The sequence below is a fragment of the Ranitomeya imitator genome, chromosome 5, assembly GCF_032444005.1.
Source record: "Ranitomeya imitator isolate aRanImi1 chromosome 5, aRanImi1.pri, whole genome shotgun sequence".
Classification (NCBI taxonomy): Eukaryota; Metazoa; Chordata; class Amphibia; order Anura; family Dendrobatidae; genus Ranitomeya; species Ranitomeya imitator.
In genome coordinates, this window is record NC_091286.1 from 288,291,866 (window position 1) to 288,308,774 (window position 16,909).

The 16,909-nt window shown below is 43.6% G+C and overlaps 1 long non-coding RNA gene across 1 annotated transcript in view; it reads left to right on the top strand.

Moving 5' to 3' along the window:
• Window positions 1-4,573: 4,573 nt before the first annotated feature.
• Window positions 4,574-16,909, top strand: part of LOC138680677 (uncharacterized) — a 55,350-nt gene continuing 43,014 nt past the window's right edge. Inside the window, exons 1-2 of the long non-coding RNA XR_011321726.1 lie at window positions 4,574-4,630; window positions 4,710-4,777. This is a non-coding gene — a long non-coding RNA (uncharacterized lncRNA). The remainder of the gene's footprint in view (window positions 4,631-4,709; window positions 4,778-16,909) is intronic.

Consider the following 16,909-nt stretch of genomic DNA (forward strand, 5'->3'; position numbering starts at 1 on the left):
TTCGCAGGTCCTGAAGGCGCTCATTTTAAACAAAGAAGCCGGCCGGTTACCAGCGTGATGTCCAGGGGCCGCCGGAGAGGTGAGCATATCAATATTTTTTATTTTAATTCTTTATTTTACACATCCCTATTGATCCGATACCGATACCCGATACCACAAAAGTATCGGATCTCGGTATCGGAATTCCGATACCGCAAGTATCGGAATGCTCAACACTATACGTTAGATATCACATCATTATACACCGTCATTCAACATGATAAAGGATGTGATGCAGCAAGATATTTTTTTATAGAATCACACAGTTTCTCCACTAATCAAGTGTATTTTTTTAAGGAATGTATGTGTTAGGGTTAGCGGATTGCACTAAATAAAAAAAATAATAAACCGCAATCGCAACCTGGGGTCCACCGGGCAGAGATGGAAACTGCTGCTTGTAAACAATGACAGAACGGACGCTGAGTTCCAACCTCTGTTACTCCACAGAGAGGAACAGAACATTAACTAAAGGGAAGCTTTGTCACTAAGCTGTGTCACTCGCACACAGAAACGGAACAGATGCTCTGAGCTTAATACCCTGACTAGGGTTGTGCTTGCTCTGGAACTCTGCTGTGCTAACCACATACCTGTAGGAACCAGATGCTAAGCCGACGGCTAATTGTCCCCACTGATGCTAGCTGCCTGCCACATGTACAGTCCCAAGCTAGACAGACACACAACGCTTGCAGAGTGGTAGAGATTCATTTACGGAGCCGTACATAAATTGATACTAGCTCATTGGCGTGCACCTCTGAGAGCCTTTTAAACATTAGGCTCCACCCCAAACACTCATGCTCAGCCAGCCATGGCATCGCCCACAGACCAATCCGGAGCTGCTATATCACGGTCATGCTCAGTAAGGTGATTTCTGAACTTAAGCTCCAAAGCACAAGACTGCACCTGCGCAACACTGGTTACTATAGGTTTGGTTGGAGAGCAGCAGTAACCAAGCACATACCAGGAGCCTGAGCAAGACACTGGGAATGATGTCTATGCTGAGCAGCAATCTGAGTGGCTGGACCTGAATGGGACACCACAGAGGCAGAAAAGGCTTGGGATCTATCTCGTACAGCAGGAGAATCCCAATGCCTAACAGTATGCTTTTCATTTTAACATACAATTACTTTAAATGTGATGCGGACTACTACACCCAGCAGTGGGGTACTGCCATGGCGATCAGATTCACACCCAGCTATGCTAACCTCTATTTGGGGAGTTGGGAAGACCTCCACATCTACCCGGGTATGGAGCTGTGCCCGAATCTTGTCCTATCATACCGTTTTATTGATGATATTGTTTTTATTTGGTCCAGTAGTCCAGAAGCACTATAGCAATTTTTAGCTGATATTAATAAAAATGAGTTTTTCTTACACTTTACTTCCACAACTAGCTCTGAAGAAATACATGTTCTTGACCTCAATATATATTGAAGTAGGGCAGGTAAAAATGTGCACTTACAATAAACCGACTGACCCTAACAGCTACATTTCTATGGTCATTTACCCAGCTGGTTAATTAATGTTCCCGGCAGTCAGGCTCGGATCGGCACACTGGGAAAGCGGTGGATACTCCGGTGGGCCTCTAACTCTAACAGTTTCTCTCCTCTCAGCATGCAGCACATATGCTGCATGCCCGATTTAAGCTTTAAGAAGAGGGGAGAAAAGCTGAGCATGGGTGATCTTCCTCATCCCGTCGGTTCCAATATTGCCTGGTATAAGGTCGGGTGGGGATCAGAGGTTCAGACTGCAGCATAAGAGAACTGTGCCGGGTGGATCTCTTCTCTTTATCCCTACCCAGGAATCTCTGGGTATGAGGGAGAGAGGGAGGTTCGTGCTGAACCCCTGGCACTGCACTCACTTACTACTAGGACTTCTTTAGCCTTACAGTAGTAAGCCCCGGCCACCAGCAGGACCTGCTGTAGAGTCTCAGGCTGCTGGAACATGCGGCCAGGAGAACTGTGTAATCACTGCTGAAGGTATCAGTGAAGAAAGTGCTAATAGAAGAAGTGAAGGTGTCCTCTTCCTAATAATAATAATCTTTATTTTATAATAATAATCTTTATTTTTATATAGCGCTAACATATTCCGCAGCGCTTTACAGTTTGCACACATTATCATTGCTGTCCCCAATGGGGCTCACAATCTAAATTCCCTATCAGTATGTCTTTGGAATGTGGGAGGAAACCGGAGAACCCGGAGGAAACCCACGCAAACACGGAGAGAACATACAAACTCCTTGCAGATGTTGTCCAAGGTGGGATTAGAACCAAGGACTCCAGCGCTGCAAGGCTGCAGTGCTAACCACTGAGCCACCGTGCTGCCCATAATGCACTGTTGTGTCAGATAAGGCGGAGGGGAGGCTCCAGAGGAACACAGTGCTGACCTGAATTGAGTACTGGAGCTTCCTGTATTACCGTATGGCTCTATTCTAAATATTCTCTCCTGTCCTCCACTCCAGTAAAAGCTTATATTTCCTGTTTGCCCCACACCTCATCACTATCCCTGCCCCCTCTACCCTTGCCACTCTTTGTTGACACAAAAATGCCTCCCCCTACTGCTATTTTGTAATGGAGACATGGAGTCCCATCTTCATTATGGAGCTTGCTGCCAAAGATCTTGCCATCTTGTTTCTGTATGTGCATAAATGTATACACAAATGCACACATGTGCGCTATATAAATAAATACATTGTATATGTCTGCATTTATGTGACTGTGTATATGTCTTACATTTTTAGTGATGGTCAGATATTTAAAAGCATATAAGCTTTAGCTAAAATCACCTTCCCCCCCCCCCACAAAAAAAAGCCAAAACACGTGTACTTTAGAAGAAAGGGTCTGAATACTTATAGCCATGTGATATTTTAGTTTTTCTTTTTTATTACATTTGCAAAAATGTCTACATTTTTTTTCCAGTCAAGATGGAGTGCATAGTGTACATTAATGAGAATAAATGAACTTTTTTTGAATTTACCAAATGGCTGCAATGAAACAAAGAGTGGAAAATTTAAAGGGGTCTGAATACATTTTGTACACACTGTACATATTTTGAAAAAAATCGTCAAACACTGGGTTATTTTAAAAGATGACAAAACCACTGATGATAAATTATCAAACCATCCTAGATTTATCTTTCAAAAAGCCAGCAATTTGGGGAACATAAGTGCTCTGACGTCGCAAGAGTCCCATGCACAGAAAAAATAAGTAGAGTACTTCACACAAGACCTAAAAGGTTTTTTCCATGCAGAAAATGCAAGATGTGCAAAACGTTAAGAATCAATAACAATATCTGTGATCACTAAATGGGACACCGAATTTCAAATCTCAGATTTAATTACTTGCACGTCCCAAGGGGTTATCTGTGCTATAAAAATGCCCTTGCAACAAACCGTCTGTGGGACGAACAAAATGCCCCATGAGTAAAAGAATCATTGAACATCTGTGCAAAATTAGGAAAAAGTTTGATGACCACCCCCTTTCGAAACACTTTGCAGAACAACATGGCGGAGTTACTGCATGGTGTTGATGTAATAGGCATAAAAATCATACAGAAACACTGGCACAATGGTGATTTTATTAAACAGATGTCAAGGGCTGTGAGTCGTTGGATCTTCCAACTTGACACATTGTGGCCAAAAGGTGTAAACAATGAGATTGAACTTTTTGCCTTTGAATGACTGACACTCACATAGATGTGTTAAGGACCATCCCTGAAGAAGGAAACTGACAGATTTCCAAAACGTGTTGGATTTTGGTCCTTTTATTCACACGTACTTGACAGCATCATCATTACATGATCGTGAATGCCACGTGACCAAAGACGGGTCCTACAAGTACCCAATGTTTACACACAAGTACCACCGAACTCTGTGTATGAAGCTTGTCTCCGGTCAGGACAGTGCTCCAATCTTCTACAGCTTCAACAACTTGCAGCACTGCTGTCCGCCTGCTATTTCTCCAAACCTAAAAGTTTACCCAAATAACCAACACTGATGATCTTACACAGAACCCTAAGGAGGCACTGACTCCCTCACAACAACACAAGGTAACCCTCTGCTTGATCTAACTGTTAATGTACTTCGCTCTACAGGTTTATTATCAATCTTGCCTTAGCCCTGTTACTTGACATATTAACCCTTCCTCCTCCTCTTTTTTCCTATAATATCCAAAAATGATGCACATTTAACAGTAGCACAAATTAATAATACTTCATATATACAGTAAGAATATTAATAATTTGCACAATAGCAGTATTGTTGCCCCTAGAATCAGGTGATGGTATCAGAGCAATTTCCATCTCTTTTACCAAGTGAACATTTCAGTAGACATTTGATCTTTTATATTTGTACATAGTCTGTAATTAATTTATGAGCTTTATGAACATAAAGAACAGATTGTTTCATTGAGAAACAAACAATTTAATTAACACAAGGAATTAACTGTTTCTGTAACACCCATTAAGTAAAAAAGAAAAGCTGTGTTGTTGAGACATCTTCATTTATTCTTGCCCATGATGCCGCTGTCACTGGTCAACTTGACTTGAACATTGGGAATCCGAGAACTTCAATTTTCTCTTCTATGGGAGTCTTTGAGGTGGTCCTATTCTTGAGTATTTTAGGCCACCATGTAATATAAATTGTAAAACTAAACTGTAGTTTACTATTAATTGCAGGAAGATTAAGATGACAGCTACCGACTACTGATTGTTCTGCATATTTTATTTGAACCACAATTGGAAAGGTAAGAATTCAACTTTAGATCATATTGCTATGCTAAAAGATAACTATTAGTGATGAGCGAATATACTCGTTACTCGAGATTTCTCGAGCATGCTCAGGTGTCCTCTGAGTATTTTTTAGTGCTTGGAGATTTAGTTTTTATTGCCGCAGCTGAATGATTTATATCTGTTAGCCAGCATAATTACATGTGGGGATTCCCTAGCAACCAGGCAACCCCCACATGTACTTATGCTGGCTAACAGATGTAAATCATTCAGCTGTAGCAAGAAAAACCAAATCTCCGAGCACTAAAAAATACTCTGAGGACCCCCGAGCGTGCTCAAGAAATCTAGAGTAACAAGTATATTCGCTCATAACTAATCACTATGTATACCTAACACCTTTTTATAAAAACGTTCATTGTATATATAATTTTCATGAAAATATACTAAATTCTAACAATACATAATAGTCTTGCGAGTGTTGGTCCTGCATATGATAAAGAACTGGTATACTAAATTTGGACAACTTCTATTTTGTAGCACCTCTCCGTAGTATTAAATCCAAGAATGCCTTGTAATGTTACTGTTGTTTAGAAGCCTGTGTGTGACAAAGCTGTTTTTAAGACTGACCTAATTTCTCAGGAGGTTTATAGAAGGCAGCCAAAGACACTAAATCAGAATGCAGGGACCTTTGTTAACTATAATTTATATGTTCAATGTTTCATTTCAAGGTTTTATAAGAACAGTTATTTTATTTCATAATGCACACACAATTCAATAATCCAATGACATTTTGGATTTACAACCACACAATATGCAAAATAAAAGATGAAACTTTCTTTTCCTTAAATTACCATTTTTATGATGTTCAGTTTGTGTTAAACTTTTACGTTGTGAGTTTTTCCAAATGTATAAACATACGCAAAAAATAATTCTGATTTTAGCAGGTTCTAGACTCCAGCTGGGCAAACTGAAGAATATTCTACACTAGATGGTGGCCCGATTCTAACGCATCGGGTATTCTAGAATATGCATGTCCACGTAGTATATTACACAGCCCACGTAGAATATTACCCAGCCACGTAGTATATTGCCCAGCCACGTAGTATATTGCCCAGTCACCTACTATATTGCCCAGCTACGTAGTATATTGCCCAGTTTGTAGTATATTGCCCAGTCACGTAGTATATTGCCCAGTCACATAGTATATTGCCCAGTTACATAGTATATTGCCCAGGTACGTAGTATACAGCACAGAGCCACGTAGTATATTGCCCAGCCACGCAGTATATTGCCCAGCCACGTAGTACATTGCCCAGTGACATACTATATTGCCCAGTGATGTAGTATATTGCCCAGCCACGTAGTATATTGCCCAGTCACGACGTATATTGCCCAGTCACGTAGTATATTGCCCAGCCACGTAGTATATTGCCCAGCCACGTAGTATATTGCCCAGTCATGTAGTATATTGCCCAGCCACGTAGTATATTGCCCAGCCACATAGTATATTGCCCAGCCACGTAGTATATTACCCAGTTACGTAGTATATTGCCCAGTGATGTAGTATACAGCACAGAGCCACGTAGAATATTGCCCAGCCACGAAGTATATTACACAGTTACGTAGTATATTGCCCAGTGAAGTAGTATACAGCACAGAGCCACGTAGTATATTGCCCAGCCACGTAGTATATTGCCCAGTCACGTAGTATATTGGCCAGTCACGTAGTATATTGCCCAGCTATGTAGTATATTGCCCAGCCACGTATGTCACAGGTTAAAAAATAAAAAATAAACATATACTCACCTTCCGAGGGAGCCCTTGTAGTCATGTCACCTGTGTGCAGTGCACTCGGCAGCTTCCGGTCCCAGGGTGGGTACTACAGGACCTGTGATGACGTCGCGGGCACATGACCGTGACGTCACGGCAGGTCCTTCTCACGCAGGCACACAGGACCTGTGATGAGGTCGCGGTCACACGACCGTGACATCTGTTATGACCTGGTGGTCAGGACAATAATGGACCTGGTGGTTAAGAGCACACGGAATGACCCGATAGTCACCGATAAAAAAGGACGAGCTCTGAGACGTGTGAACTCTGCCGACCGCAATCCCCAATCCTATAACGCACACTAGAAATAGCCGTGGATTGCTCCTAACGCTCCCTATGCAACTCGGCACAGCCTAAGGAAGTAGCTAGCCCTGAAGATAGAAAAATAAAGCCTACCTTGCCTCAGAGAAATTCCCCAAAGGAAAAGGCAGCCCCCACATATAATGACTGTGAGTAAAGATGAAAATACAAACACAGAGATGAAATAGATTTAGCAAAGCGAGGCCCGACTTACTGAACAGACTGAGGATAGGAAAGGATGCTTTGCGGTCAGCACAAAAACCTACAAAAAGACCACGCAGAGGGTGCAAAAAGACCCTCCGCACCGACTCACGGTGCGGAGGCGCTCCCTCTGCGTCCCAGGGCTTCCAGCAAGCAAGACAACAATAAAAATAGCAAGCTGGACAGAAAAATAGCAAACCAAAGAAAAACAAGCAGGAAACTTAGCTTCTGCTGGGAAGACAGGTCACAAGAACGATCCAGGAGTGAACTAGACCAATACTGGAACATTGACAGGTGGCATAGAGCAAAGATCCAAGTGGAGTTAAATAGAGCAGCCAGCCAACGAATTAACCTCGTCACCTGTGGAAGGAAACTCAGAAACACCCACCAGAGGAAGTCCATGGACAGAACCAGCCGAAGTACCATTCATGACCACAGGAGGGAGCCCGACCACAGAATTCACAACAGTACCCCCCCCCTTGAGGAGGGGTCACTGAACCCTCACCAGAGCCCCCAGGCCGACCAGGATGAGCCAAATGAAAGGCACAAACCAGATCGGCAGCTTGAACATCAGAGGCAAAAACCCAGGAATTATCTTCCTGACCATAACCCTTCCACTTGACCAGGTACTGGAGTTTCCGTCTCGAAACACGAGAATCCAAAATCTTCTCCACCACATACTCCAACTCCCCCTCAACCAACACTGGGGCAGGAGGATCAACGGATGGAATCACTGGCGCCACGTATCTCCGCAATAACGACCTATGGAGCACATTATGGATGGCAAAAGAAGCAGGAAGGGCCAAACGAAATGACACAGGATTGATAACCTCAGAAATTTTATACGGACCAATGAAACGAGGCTTAAACTTAGGAGAGGAAACCTTCATAGGAACATAACGAGACGACAACCAAACCAAATCCCCAACACGAAGTCGGGGACCCACACAGCGTCGGCGGTTAGCAAAACGTTGAGCCTTCTCCTGGGAAAATGTCAAATTGTCCACCACATGAGTCCAAATCTGCTGCAACCTATCCACCACAGTATCTACACCAGGACAGTCCGAAGACTCAACCTGCCCTGAAGAGAAACGAGGATGGAAACCAGAATTGCAGAAAAACGGTGAAACCAAAGTAACCGAGCTGGCCCGATTATTAAGGGCGAACTCAGCCAACGGCAAAAAGGACACCCAATCATCCTGATCAGCAGAAACAAAGCATCACAGATATGTTTCCAAAGTTTGATTAGTTTGTTCGGTTTGGCCATTTGTCTGAGGATGGAAAGCCGAGGAAAAAGACAAATCAATGCCCATCCTGGCACAAAAGGAACGCCAAAACCTCGAAACAAACTGGGAACCTCTGTCAGAAACGATGTTCTCCAGAATACCATGTAAACGAACCACATGCTGGAAAAATAATGGCACCAAATCAGAGGAGGAAGGCAATTTAGACAAAGGTACCAAATGGACCATCTTAGAAAAGCGATCACAAACCACCCAAATGACCGACATCTTTTGAAAGACGGGGAGATCCGAAATAAAATCCATAGAAATATGCGTCCAGGGCCTCTTCGGGACCGGCAAGGGCAAAAGCATCCCACTGGCACGAGAACAGCAGGGCTTAGCCCGAGCACAAGTCCCACAGGACTGCACAAAAGAACGCACATCCCGTGACAAAGACGGCCACCAAAAGGATCTAACCACCAAATCTCTTGTACCAAAGATTCTAGGATGCCCAGCCAACACTGAACAATGAATCTCAGAGATAACTCTACTAGTCCATCTATCAGGGAAAAACAGTTTCTCCTCTGGGCAACGGTCAGGTCTATCAGCTTGAAATTTTTGCAGCACCCACCGCAAATCAGGGGAGATGGCAGACAAAATTACCCCCTCTTTAAGAATACCCGCCGGCTCAGGAACACCCGGAGAGTCAGGCACAAAACTCCTTGACAGGGCATCAGCCTTCACATTCTTAGAGCCCGGAAGGTACGAAACCACAAAATCAAAACGGGAGAAAAATAATGACCATTGAGCCTGTCTCGGATTCAACCGTTTGGCAGACTCAAGATAAGTCAAATTCTTGTGATCTGTCAAGACCACCACGCGATGCTTGGCTCCTTCAAGCCAATGACGCCACTCCTCGAATGCCCACTTCATGGCCAACAACTCTCGATTACCAACATCATAATTACGCTCAGCAGGTGAAAACTTTCTAGAAAAGAAAGCACATGGCTTCATCACCGAGCCATCAGAACTTCTTTGCGACAAAACAGCCCCTGCTCCAATCTCAGAAACATCAACCTCAACCTGAAACGGGAGCGAAACATCTGGCTGGCACAACACAGGGGCAGAAGAAAAACGATGTTTCAACTCCTGAAAAGCCTCTACAGCTGCAGAAGACCAATTGACCACATCAGCACCCTTCTTGGTCAAATCAGTCAACGGTTTAGCAACACTAGAAAAATTAGCGATGAAGCGCCGATAAAAATTAGCAAAGCCCAGGAACTTTTGCAGGCTCTTCACAGATGTCGGCTGAGTTCAATCGTAAATGGCCTGGACTTTAACAGGGTCCATCTCGATAGTAGAAGGGGAAAAAATGAACCCCAAAAATGAAACCTTCTGAACTCCAAAGAGACACTTTGACCCCTTCACAAACAAGGAATTCGCACGAAGGACCTGGAACACCATTCTGACCTGCTTCACATGAGACTCCCAATCATCCGAAAAGACCAAAATATCATCCAAATACACAATCAGGAATTTATCCAGGTACTCTCGGAAGATGTCATGCATAAAGGACTGAAATACTGATGGAGCATTGGAAAGCCCGAATGGCATAACCAGGTACTCAAAATGGCCCTCAGGCGTATTAAATGCTGTTTTCCATTCATCGCCTTGTTTAATACGCACAAGATTATACGCCCCTCGAAGATCTATCTTGGTGAACCAACTAGCCCCTTTAATACGAGCAAACAAATCAGACAGCAACGGCAAAGGATACTGAAATTTGACTGTAATTTTATTAAGAAGGCGGTAATCAATACAAGGTCTCAAAGAACCATCTTTCTTGGCCACAAAAAAGAACCCTGCTCCTAACGGTGATGACGACGGGCGAATATGGCCTTTCTCCAAGGATTCCTTTATATAACTCCGCATAGCGGCGTGTTCTGGCACAGATAAATTAAACAGACGGCCCTTAGGAAACTTACTACCAGGAATCAAATTAATTGCACAATCGCAATCCCTATGAGGAGGTAGGGCACTGGCTTTGGGCTCATCAAATACATCCCGATAATCCGTCAAAAACTCTGGAACTTCAGAAGGAGTGGAAGACGAAATAGACAAAAATGGAACATCACCATGTACCCCCCGGCAACCCCAGCTGGACACAGACATAGATTTCCAGTCCAATACTGGATTATGAACCTGTAGCCATGGCAACCCCAAAACGACCACATCATGCAGATTATGCAACACCAGAAAGCGGATATCCTCCTGATGTGCAGGAGCCATGCACATGGTCAATTGGGTCCAGTACTGAGGCTTATTCTTGGCCAAAGGCGTAGCATCAATTCCTCTCAATGGAATAGGATACTGCAAGGGCTCCAAGAAAAAATCACAGCGCCTAGCATACTCCAAGTCCATCAAATTCAGAGCAGCGCCTGAATCCACAAATGCCATAACAGAATAGGATGACAAAGAGCAAATCAGAGTAACGGACAATAGAAATTTAGACTGTACCGTACCAATGGTGGCAGATCTAGCGAACCGCTTAGTGCGCTTAGGACAATCGGAGATAGCATGAGTGGAATCACCACAGTAAAAACATAGCCCATTCCGACGTCTGTGTTCTTGCCGTTCAGCTCTGGTCAAAGTCCTATCACATTGCATAGGCTCAGGCCCATGCTCAGATAGTACCGCCAAATGGTGCACAGCTTTACGCTCACGCAAGCGTCGATCGATCTGAATGGCCAAAGACATAGACTCATTCAGACCAGCAGGCATGGGAAATCCCACCATGACATCCTTAAGGGCTTCAGAGAGACCCTTTCTGAAGATTGCTGCCAGGGCACATTCATTCCACTGAGTGAGCACAGACCACTTTCTAAACTTCTGACAATATATCTCCGCTTCATCCTGACCCTGACACAGAGCCAGCAAGATTTTCTCTGCCTGACCCAGTGAATTAGGTTCGTCATAAAGCAATCCAAGCGCCAGGAAAAACGCATCAACATCACGCAATGCCGGATCTCCTGGCGCAAGGGAAAATGCCCAGTCTTGAGGGTCACTACGTAACAAAGAAATAATGATCTTTACTTGTTGAACAGGGTCACCTGAGGAGCGAGGTTTCAAGGCAAGAAACAATTTACAATTATTTTTGAAATTCAAGAACTTAGATCTATCACCAAAAAACAAATCAGGAATTGGAATCCTAAGCTCTGACATCGGATTCTGAACCACAAAATCTTGAATGTTTTGTACCCTTGTAGTGAGATTATCCATCCAAGAGGACAGACCTTGAATGTCCATGTTTACACCTGTGTCCTAAACCAAGCAGAGGTAAAGGGGAAAAGAGAGACAAAACACACTGCAAAGAAAAAAAAAATGGTCTCAGAACTTCTCTTATCCCTCTATTGAGATGCATTAGTACTTTGGGCCACCTGTACTGTTATGACTTGGTGGTCAGAACAATAATGGACCTGGTGGTTAAGAGCACACGGAATGACCCGATAGTCACCGATAAAAAAGGACGAGCTCTGAGACGTGGGAACTCTGCCGACCGCAATCCCCAATCCTATAACGCACACTAGAAATAGCCGTGGATTGCTCCTAACGCTCCCTATGCAACTCGGCACAGCCTAAGGAACTAGCTAGCCCTGAAGATAGAAAAATAAAGCCTACCTTGCCTCAGAGAAATTCCCCAAAGGAAAAGGCAGCCCCCCACATATAATTACTGTGAGTAAAGATGAAAATACAAACACAGAGATGAAATAGATTTAGCAAAGCGAGGCCCGACTTACTGAACAGACTGAGGATAGGAAAGGATGCTTTGCGGTCAGCACAAAAACCTACAAAAAGACCACGCAGAGGGCGCAAAAAGACCCTCCGCACCGACTCACGGTGCGGAGGCGCTCCCTCTGCGTCCCAGGACTTCCAGCAAGCAAGACAACAATAAAAATAGCAAGCTGGACAGAAAAATAGCAAACCAAAGAAAAACAAGCAGGAAACTTAGCTTCTGCTGGGAAGACAGGTCACAAGAACGATCCAGGAGTGAACTAGACCAATACTGGAACATTGACAGGTGGCATGGAGCAAAGATCCAAGTGGAGTTAAATAGAGCAGCCAGCTAACGAATTAACCTCGTCACCTGTGGAAGGAAACTCAGAAACACCCACCAGAGGAAGTCCATGGACAGAACCAGCCGAAGTACCATTCATGACCACAGGAGGGAGCCCGACCACAGAATTCACAACAGACATCATGGCAGGTCCTTGTCACATACCATCCTTGCCCTCGGAACCTGCCGCTTGGATGGAGAGGTTACTAGAGCGTCGCGAGGAGCGGGAAAGGCGGCGGAAGGCGAGTATATAATGATTTTTTATTTTTTTATTATGTTTAACATTAGATCCTTTAACTATTGACGCTGCATAGGCAGCATCAATAGTAAAAACTTGGTCACACAGGGTTAATAGCGACGGTAACGGAGTGAGTTACCCGCGGCATAACGCGGTCCGCTGGTGTTAACCCTGTGTGAGTGGTGACTGCGGGGAGTATGGAGCGGTCGCCGGGCACTGACTGCAGGGGAGTAGGGAGGGACTAATCGGACTGTGGCCGTTGCTGATTGGTCGCGGCAGCCATGACAGGCAGCTGGCGAGACCAATCAGCGACTTGGATTCCATGACAGACAGAGGCCACAATCAATGAATATCCGTGACAGAAAGAAGGACAGACAGAAAGACAGACAGAAAGACGGAAGTGACCCTTAGACAATTATATAGTAGATCATATGGCGATTTTTTTCTTATAATCTCAAAATTCCAGGAGTAGAAGGTGTCAAATTATTTCATATGCTATATTCTACTCAAATCTACACATGTAATATCATAACATCAAAGCTCAAATTACCTAAATACTCTATTTATAGCAAACATCTTCAGATAAATGAAGATCTGTAACATCTTGTGCTTTCCAGTTGATAGATGAGCTCAAAGGAAATTCTGAAGATAAAAAGAAAAAAATAGGAATTTTGAGGAAGCTCCAATTATGTGTGATGTCCCATCTGAAAAGTATTCAATTAAGCAGCCAATAGTTTATGCTACAATTATATAGTACTGCAATAATAAACAGATGGGCCCAATCGAAGATGTAAGATGCTCAATCTGCTTTGTTAATAAGTGTTTCAAATCCTGGTGAATAACAATGGCTAAAGTTCTTAAGTTTATTTAGTCTGAACTCATAATTAATTGTTTACGTCATAGTGTCAAATCGCTTACAGTAAAGAAATACGCTTCAAAATAAATTATGAAAATTGCCATATATGCCTTATTGCATGGTCATAAAATAAATTCAGGGGCTCGCAAAGGTAATACTACAGAGACAAAATGAAGAGAAAAGCTGTTAAATTACTGTATATTTTTGATCATAAGACACACTTTTGGGAGGAAAATAGGGGTGCATCTTATAATCTGAATGCAGCTTACCGACTGTGATGGAGTGGGGTCACAGTAGGCAGGGTCCCTTCTGCAGGAGGCCTGCGATGGTGATAGGAGTGGGGTGATGCTGCTGGACTCCGGGCTGGGAGGTGGTGGTGTCCTGGCGGTGCAAGGCTGCAGGCCCTAGGCTTTTATAAAATGTCGGCAGTGAGCAGAGTCCCCTTCCCATTGATTTCCCTGTGATTAGCTCAGGGAAAATGCCTGCTGTAGGCGGTTCATGCGCAAATTGGGATCTCACGATCTCAGCAGCACATCTATTAAAAAAGAGAAAGGTGGACTCTTTATTAGCTTATGTCGCAACATTTCGGTTCCATAACAGAGAAATGTTCTGTTATGGAAGCAAAACGTTGTCATATGGACTAAGAAGAGTCCTCCACTTTTTACACAATTAGTGCTGCTTATTTTCATATAGACACACAAACATAATTAGAGCAGATACTTATATTTACACCATGTATACAAGACAAGAGAAGTATACACAACATATACTATATACTGTGCTAAGGAATATAAAGTGGAACGGTGTATATACTATATAGTGTATATAGTGTGGATCCCACACTATATACTAAATACACAGCACCACACTATATAGACATATCTACACTATATATTATATATGCAGAACTCTACATTATAATTAAGACAGCATTATACTATATACTATATTATGCAGCATACATCACACATATATCATATAGGAGACACCACGACTGGTGAATCTCATTGAGACTACTGTATTTACATTATATAGGTGATACTGCGACTGCTGTATATATGTAATGTAGGCGAAATTGTGACTGTTGTCAATGGTCTCAGTATCACTTATATAATGTATATGTAACACCCCAGGTAACCGGTTGTTACAGTGGCATTGCTTTCCTCACGGGGAGAGTGATATCATGCTTGGAAGCAGGGAAGGATCCATTTATCAGGTAATCAGCACATACAACACCATTCTGACTTCAGGCCAGAAGGGGGAGCTCTATACCCGACATCAGGGGAGATGCTCTCTCTGGTCAGGAGGAGGAGTCAGTTGCTAGGCCGTTGCTAGGCAGTTAGGAAGAGTTAGTTGTTGGTGAGAGGAGAGTGACGTGTGAGGAAGGAAAGCTGGAGCCGTGCAGACGAGTGATTCTGCAGCTCCTGGGAAGGAAAGATAGAGTAGAGCAACTGATAAAGAGACTGAAAGGGAAAAGAGGCAATGGCGAAGTAAAGACCAGGGGAGAATAGCTGCAATTGAGCTACCTCTTGACAGAGCGCAGATACCAGTGGCCGGGAAACCGAGGTTGTGAGGGGAAGACTCACAGCAGAAACCGGCAGGACAACTGAACTACAGGTCACTTGCCTGCCCTAACACCTGAAGACACAGTGGTGTATAGAGCCCAGGTCATGATAGAGACCATGTGAAAAGACTCGAGCCACCTTTCATACAGGTTAGTGTCCCACTTACACAAAAGGACAGAAACCTCTTGAGGACCTTGTTGGACAGCTATAGGAAGCAAGGAACTACACCACAGCGCTTAAGGGAAGGCTTCTAACCCCACCTGGTAAGGGGGAAATCCAAACTTGCTTCTAAGCCGGCCGGACCACCACCAGCACCTGTGATCCGGGACCCTGGACTGTGGCTGCCTGAATAGCTTCAGTAAAGAGTTAAAGAGACTGCAACCTTGTGTCCTCTGTTTCTTATTACACCATCTACATCTACACCCCGGAGCCCTGGGGACCTACCTCACCTGTGGGAAGTTATACCATCCAGCTGCCATAACATCACCCCAGAGGACCCCTTTAAGCAGCATTGGTCACCCCTGACCGAATACCACAGGTGGCGTCACGAACTTTCCTTATTTCCACAGGGCCACGGACCAGGTTGCTGCCACCGTGACCACCCCTTTAATTGCGACCAGACCCGGTACTGAGTACCCCACGGCCCTGACAGGCGACTCATATATGCAGCAGTATTACCTATATAATGTATAGACTGGTGTCTATATAATATATAGGTGATACTCTGATGGCAGTATATATTTAATGAAGGAGATAATGCAACTATACACAGCATGAGTGAATTCAGCAGGAAAAAAGAAAGAAACCAGAACGTATCGTTCCTAATCACGTCTGACCACTTTTAACTAACAACCCAGCATAGCCAGCCACTAGACTCTAAAACTTAACATTTAATATGTATACCTCTAAAATTATGTGTACTTTAAAAACAATTTGGTGCTCATGTTTAAACGTGCACTAGACAAGAAAAATGGCATGATCTCACCCAATTGCTGTCTCTCTTCTTGTTATAGAGTTTTGTGCTTATTGAGAGCACGGCATGGGACGGAGACCAATAGACCTTTTCCAATGGGGGGGGAGAAAAAAATAAATAAATATATATAGGTAGGTGGGGGGGAAGGGTTAGAAGCTATCTTCCCTGTCGTGCCCCGTGTATAAGACTCCCGCCCTAACAAGGGCAGTCCCCAAGTTTGAGCCTACTTAGTGAAGCCCTTTAGTTAGTATAACCACCCTGGATGATATGTCCTCTTTCTCTTCCCAACGCGTTTCCCTCCCCGTTACGGGGGTTCATCAGGGGAATAAAATGTCCAGGTTAAATGTCCAGGTTAATGGAGGTATTCTGCAGTGGCAGACATAACCTCATTCAGCAGCGTCCTCCATGTGAGGATAAGGCAGTCCCTCTCTTGTCCAATCTGGTTATCATTAAATAAGGGAGGGGGAGGCACCTAGATTCCAATCTGTCATCACTTCCTTTCAACTTGTGTCAATCATACACTTAGTTCAAATGTTTCAAACCTATCAAAAAGATCTAATATTGCATTCAGAATAGTTTTTCCAGTACTTTAAGCGATCTATAAATACTCTTTAATTGGTTTCAAGGCCCTTTTTACCATTGAGCGTCCCTCAATAACACCTCTGTGCAATGGTGCATTTGCGCTCATACACTTAGTTCAAATGTTTCAACACCTATAAAAAAAAAACTGATATTGTGTTCAGAATAGTGTTAGGAATACTCTTTAATTGGTTTCGAGGCCTTTTTACCATTGAGCGTCCCTCAATAACACCTCTGTGGAATGGTGCATTTGCACTAATATAATTAGTT